Here is a 6993-nt window from a genome sequence, read left to right as displayed (position 1 = left end):
TCAGTTTCTGGGAGTGCGGTGGCAGGATGGACGCCATCACCTTCCAGTGGATGTGGGAACTGGAGTCTCTACCATGGCAAATCCCATGAACGAGAAAGAAACTCTACATTTCTTGGGGATATTGGGATTTTGGAGACTGCACATTCCTGGATACAGTCAGATTGTGAAACCTCTGTATGATGTGACTTGAAAGAAACAGTTTCCACTGGGGACCTGAAGAACAAGCAGCCTTTGACCAGATAAAACAAGAGGTAGTTCAAGCAATGGGTCTGGGACCTGTCTGAGATGGTCCAGACATTAAGAACATTCTGTACATGGCTGCAAGTGACAATGGTCCAACCTGGTGCTTATGGCAAAGGGCTCCAGGTGAGACACGTGGACATCCATTTGGTTTCTGCAGTCATGGCTACAAAGGCAAATTATACTCCAACAGAGAAAGAGATTCTAGCTGCCTATGAAGGAGTAAAAGCAGCTTCTGAAGTGATTTGAACTGAGTCACAACTTCTTCTAGCTCCCAGATTACAAGTTTTGAATTGGATGTTCAGAGGTAAAGGTTCTCCACCACATCATGTGATACATGGTCTAAGTGGATGGCTCTGATAACACAGGGAGCTCAAATGGGAAATCTTGAAAGACCTGGTCTGGTGGAGGTGATCATAAATTGGCCAGAAGGCACTGACTTCAAAACCTCCAGAGGAGAGAGTAACTTGTGAAGAAGCTCCTCATTTCTGATGATGAAAAGAAATATGCTTTATTTGCAGATGGTTCCTGTTGTGTTGTTGGAAACAAGAGAAGGTGGAAGTCTGCAGTGTGGAGTCCTCACACAGAGTTGCAGAGGCAAAAGATGGAGAAGGAGAATCCAGCCAATTTGCAGAGGTAAAAGCTGTCCAGCTAGCTCTTGACGTAGCTGAATGTGAGATGGCCAAAGCTTTCTCTCTACACTGATTCATGGATGGCAGTCAATGCTCTGTGGAGTTGGCTAAAGACTGGAAAAAGAATGGTTGGCAGTGGAAAGGAAACCTATTTGGGCTGCTGATCTTTGGCAAGATATTGCTACTCACATTGAGAAAATTCCAGTGAAAGTGAGACACATTGATGCTCACATACCTAAGAGTAAAGCTGATGAGGAACACCACCACAAAAATCACTACTCAGAAAATCGCATCTGTGCTTTTGCCTTTAAGTATATTTTTAAGGGCATTCTTTTGACTTTGACCAATGCCAAGAGAAGGAAACCAGATCAGGTTGACAGTTTGGATATTGATGGGGGGTTAATTCACTTGGCCCGACGAAAAATCCGACACTATTTATCGGAGGATATTTAAGACAAAGCCACAGGAGGTGCTCAGAGTGGAGCTGGAGCTGGTGGTGGTGGAGGTGTGTGTGTGTGGAGTGTCAAACAGGGCTTTCCTTCAGTACTTTTAGCCAGCCAAGGACCCATTGCTGCTCCCCAGCTGCATCCAGATGGGCCCGAGGCATCAGATTTCCCACACAATGTGGTGTTCGTGACAGCCAACTATGTCCCTAAAGCAGTAGTCACCACACTGACTTTGATGTTGTCCTTTGTTTGTCCCTCACCAAATGGCTCCAGCTCAACTGGGTGGGACAAGGGGCTCAAAAGGCTCTTCTGGCACCTTATCAAGACCTCCAGCATGGGGGTCTCCTCTTGTTGGAACCTGTGGTAGTTTTAGGCTATGCCTTTAAAAAATTTTCACAGATCTTGAGCAGAAAAGTAGTAAAATGTAAATAAATCACTATTGGGTGTAAAAAGGAAAACAAAGATAATTCTAAACAATTTAATTGGAGAGATATCTACCATAAGCCTGGTGGTACCAAAACAATTCCTTCTTCTCGTCTCTTCTCTTCTTGCCTCTTTGCTCAGGAGAGATACTAACTTGCTTCTGCTTGACCTTGGCTGCATTGTTTTGGTTAAGTCTAACAGCAACTTTGTCTGCTCCTCTCTCTTCTCCCACAGGAGGGTCTTGTGCAGTTTGTTAAATGTGAATATCTGTAAATATTGTAACTCCTGCAAATTTTGTACATATTCATTGCATCCCATTGTAGATTGTAGTTTTGCCTGTAAATACAGCTTTCATTTGCTTCACCTGAGCTGGTCTGGCAAAGTTAATGTTGGGGGGGAAATTTCAACCCACCACAGAATCCAAACCTTGGGTGTGTAGTGGTTTGGGAGACCAATTCTCCCACCACAGGCAAAAGAAGACTCAGAAAAAAAGGATTGCAAAAAATGGTGGAAAGTTTAAACGGAAAAACAGTGAAAGTTTTACAGAAAACCACAAGCATTGTGGCAAAGAGAGATCCCAGAACATACCCAAGAACATCCCATCCCTACCTGGGGGCACACACAAAACCCCGCAAGGGCTCTTTCTTCCCCCCCAACCCAGCCATTTTACCTAGGCAACAGTGAGGGCCGAAAGAGGAAGTAACGACCCCGCGTGGATGTTTCATAGAGAAGCAGGGGATTATGGGTGAATGTGACCATTTTAGACTGTGCCTTTAAGAAAGGGACAGCGCTGGAACACTCTGGCTGAATGCTTTGGTGTAGAATGAAAACATTCAGATATTCTAAACGAATTTCATAGGTAGATAGGTAAAATGCAACTTTAAGTTTTAGTTCAGATTGAGTCTGTCTCAGATCCAGTCTGTTCTGTCTTTTCAGCCTGTCTCTATGAGCAACTAGCCGGAGCTGACCTTGAATAAAAGATGAGAAAATTAATTCTTGCATGCGATTTTGAGCCTAACAAGAATTTCCTCCTTAATAATTATCTTTTCTCTCTCTCTAACCCTTTTTGGAAAAAGGGGAGGTGGGGGGAGAGAGGGGTGTCGAGGGTTGGAAGGGAAAGGCCTCCTCCCCCCGGAAAGTGAGGAAAAAAAACCTCACAGCTGAATTAGCAAAGCAGTGGGTGCTGTATATTTACAAAGCAGGGAAACGCAGGGAAATATATACAGAATTTACAGTATTTACAATATATACAGAAACATACAACAAAGTAGCACAGAAATGAGAGTTCCCCCCTCTGCTGAGGGGGTTCCCCACCTCTGCTCCCCCTTCTCTCCCCCTTTCCCCAGAGAGGGTTAGAAAGAGAGAAAAGAGAATAAAATTAAAACCAGTTATGTGTTAATTGGAAAGCGGTTAACACAGGCCTTGCAGTTTAGCAGTTTCAAGGTCAAGCCTTGGCCAAAAGCCCAGAACGCTGTGAGCTGCAAAGGGGGAAAAGTAAGACTGACCAGAAAAGTGCAGGAATGCCCATGATACTCTGCTGCACTCCCAGTTCAGAAGGTGCTTCCTCCCAATCTACCAATGAAATTAGTTTAGATCCGTCTTTTCGTTTACAAACATCTGACCACCATATTCCCTTTCTTAAAGGGACAGCCTCAAACGGTCACAGTCCACCCCTTCTAAACAATTTCATTGGCTGTTCATACTGTCCATCCAATCCACGACGATATTTACAGTTCGTGAGTAAAGTTTATAGTCCATTCTGGCTATGCTCAGATGTAGATGATTCAAAAGTCCAACAAAATCAGAAAATGAGAAAAATGGAAAACAGTTCATTTCTTCGCCGACGAAGCGAAGAAAAGGAAACAGAGATTCTCAGGGTCTCTTAGTTGACTCAGGGCTCTCAGGGATCTCAGGGTTCATGCACCGTAGATTCCTCGTTGATTTCTTCCTTTGGACGCGATGTAGCTGTACAACAGTTTGAAATTAAACTCTTTCAGCTAAAGTTAAATTTCTTTGTGGAATACACTGAATTTCACCATTCTCTTGCATTACCCAATAAGTGTGACCCGGACCTTCAGCTGAAACCACCCCTCGGACAGGTTTAGCTTCTCCTGAGGGTGAAAATACCCAAACAGTTTTACCTAACAGATTCTTTTCTCTAACAACAGGAACTCTATCACCTTCTATTTTCCGTAGCAGATCTGAATGTGCAGGTCCAGCTCGGTTCACTGAACCTCTACTAATTACCAGCCAGGTAGCTTGTGCTAAATGTTTTTCCCAGTTTTTCAAAGATCCACCCCCCATGGCATTAAGAGTGGTCTTTAACAAACCGTTGAAGCGTTCAATCTTCCCTGAAGCTGGTGCATAGTAAGGAATATGGTATATCCATTCAATACCATGCTCTTTTGCCCAGTTCTTTACAAGGTTGTTCTTGAAATGAGTTCCGTTGTCTGACTCAATCCTCTGTGGAGTTCCGTGTCTCCACAGGATCTGTCTCTCCAGACCGAGAATGGTGTTGCGTGGAGTTGCATGTGGAACTGGATAAGTTCCCAACCATCCAGTGTTTGCCTCAAACATAGTAAGCACGTATTGCTTACCAGAACGAGAACGTGGTAGAGTGATGTAGTCAATCTGCCAAGCTTCACCATACTTGTACTTGGACCATCTGTCACCATACCACAAGGGCTTAAGTCGTTTTGCCTGCTTAATAGCAGCATAAATGTCACAGTCATGGATGACTTCTGTCATAGCATCCATGGAAATGTCTATGGACCTGTCACGAGCCTATTGGTATGTTGCATCTCTGCCTTGATGTCCTGACGAATCATGGGCCCACTGGGCTAGAAAAATCTCACCTCGGTGTTTCCAGTCGAGATCAAGATTAGAGTCCATGTCTACTTGAGAAACTCTTGCAGCTAGATCTGCCTGATGGTTGTGTTGCTGTTCCTCAGTAGCTTTGTGTGTCTCACTTTCACTGGAATTCTCTCGATTCGATCAGCAATGTCCTGCCACAGGTAGGCCGCCCAAATGGGTTTTCCTTTCCTCTGCCAACCACTCTTCTTCCAGTACTTTAGCCAACCCCATAGAGCATTGGCTACCATCCATGAGTCGGTGTAGAGATAAAGCTTTGGCCATCTCTCACATTCAGCCACGTCGAGAGCCAGCTGGACAGCTTTTACCTCTGCGAACTGACTGGATTCTCCTTCTCCATCCTTCACCTCTGCAACTCGGCGTGTTGGACTCCACACTGCAGACTTCCACCTTCGCTTGTTTCCAACAAGACGACAGGAACCGTCTGTGAACAAAGCATATTTCTTTTCATCATCAGAAAGGTCATTGTAAGGAGGAGCTTCCTCAGCACGAGTTACTTTCTCCTCTGGAGGTTTGGCACAGTTGATGCCTTCAGGCCAACTTGAGATCACCTCCACTAGACCAGGTCTTTCAAGATTTCCCATTCGAGCTCTCTGTGTTATCAGAGCCATCCACATAGACCACGTTGAGTCTGTGGCATGTTGTAGTGTGGATCCTTTGCCTTTGAACATCCAATTCAAAACTGGTAATCTGGGAGCTAAGAGAAGTTGTGATTCAGTTCCAATCACTTCAGAAGATGCTTTTACTCCTTCATAGGCAGCTCTTTCTTTCTCTGTTGGAGTATAATTAGCCTCTGAACCTCTGTAACCTTGACTCCAGAAACCAAGAGGTCGTCCACGTGTCTCACCTGGAGCTTTTTGCCACATGCACCAGGTTGGACCATTGTCACTTGCAGCTGTGTACAATATATTCTTAATGTCTGGACCATCTCGGACAGGTCCCAGACCCATCGCTTGAACTACCTCTTGCTTCATCTGGTCAAAGGCTGCTTGTTGTTCAGGTCCCCAGTGGAAATGGTTTCTCTTTCGAGTCCCATCATACAGAGGTTTCACAATCTGACTGTATCCAGGGATGTGCAGTCTCCAAAATCCCACTATCCCCAAGAAACGTAGGGTCTCTTGCTTGTTTGTGGGATTTGCCATAGTAGAGACTCTGTTTACCACATCCACTGGAATGTGTCGGCGTCCATCCTGCCACCGCACTCCCAGAAACTGAATCTCTGTGGTAGGTCCTTTCACCTTGTCTCGTTTGATGGCAAAACCTGCATTCAGAAGAATGTCAATGATTTTGTTACCTTTCTTGAAGACTTCCTCAGCAGTTTTACCCCAGACGATGATATCATCGATGAACTGGATGTGTTCTGGATCAATGCCTTTCTCCAGAGCATTGTGGATCACCGCATGACAGATGCTTGAGTTGTGGATCCAGCCCATTGGCAATCTGTTGAAAGTGTACTGGATTCCTCTCCAGGTCAAAGCAAACACAGGCCTGCATTCCTCTGCTATGGGAATAGAGAAAAATGCATTAGCATTGTCTATGGTGGCATACCATTTGGCCTCTTTGGATTCCAGCTCATACTGTAGCTCCATCATGTCTGGTACTGCTGCACTCATAGGTGGTGTCACTTCATTCAGGGCTCGGTAGTCTACCGTCAGACACCAGTCTCAATTCTGCTTCCGCACAGGCCACATTGGACTGTTGAAAGGTGAATGAGTTTTGCTGATGACTTTCTGACTCTCCAACTGACGAATCATATTCTGAATGGGCAACAAAGAGTCACGGTTGGTTTTGTATTGTCTGTGATGCACTGTCTGAGAAGCAACCGGCAATTCCATGGCCTGTATCTTGAGTTGTCCCACAACTGCAGATTCATCAGAAAGCTCAGGTCTGGCAGACAGCTTCAATTTTTGTCCATCAATTTCTATAGAAGCTACTCCAAAAGCCCATTTGTAACCTCTAGGGTCTTTGAAACGCCCTTCTCTCAGAAAATTAATTCCCAAAATACAAGGTGCGTCAGGTCTGGTCACAACTGTATGCTTCCTCCATTGTTTACCAGTTAAACTTATATTAACCTGCACCTTACTTAACTCTTGAGATCCACCAGTGACTCCCAAAATAGTTATAGACTCTGATCCTTGATAATTTGATGGTATTATGGTGCACTGAGCTCCTGTGTCAACCAAGGCCCTGTACTTCCAAAATTGTGAAGTGCCAGGCCACTGGATGTACACATCCCAATAGATTCTATTATCTCTGTTATCCCTCTCCTCCCCCTGGTGGGAGGCAGGGCACCCCTAGTTATGGGGAACATGCCCACATGTGCATTGCGCACAGTGTGCAGTGTTATAGCTTTGCGTGTTATAACTGGAGCCACTGTTGGA

This window comes from Melanerpes formicivorus, unplaced genomic scaffold, assembly GCF_026170545.1.
Source record: "Melanerpes formicivorus ecotype bairdi unplaced genomic scaffold, bMelFor1.0.p_v2 SCAF_9, whole genome shotgun sequence".
NCBI lineage: Eukaryota > Metazoa > Chordata > Aves > Piciformes > Picidae > Melanerpes > Melanerpes formicivorus.
This window is presented reverse-complemented; position numbering follows the sequence as displayed.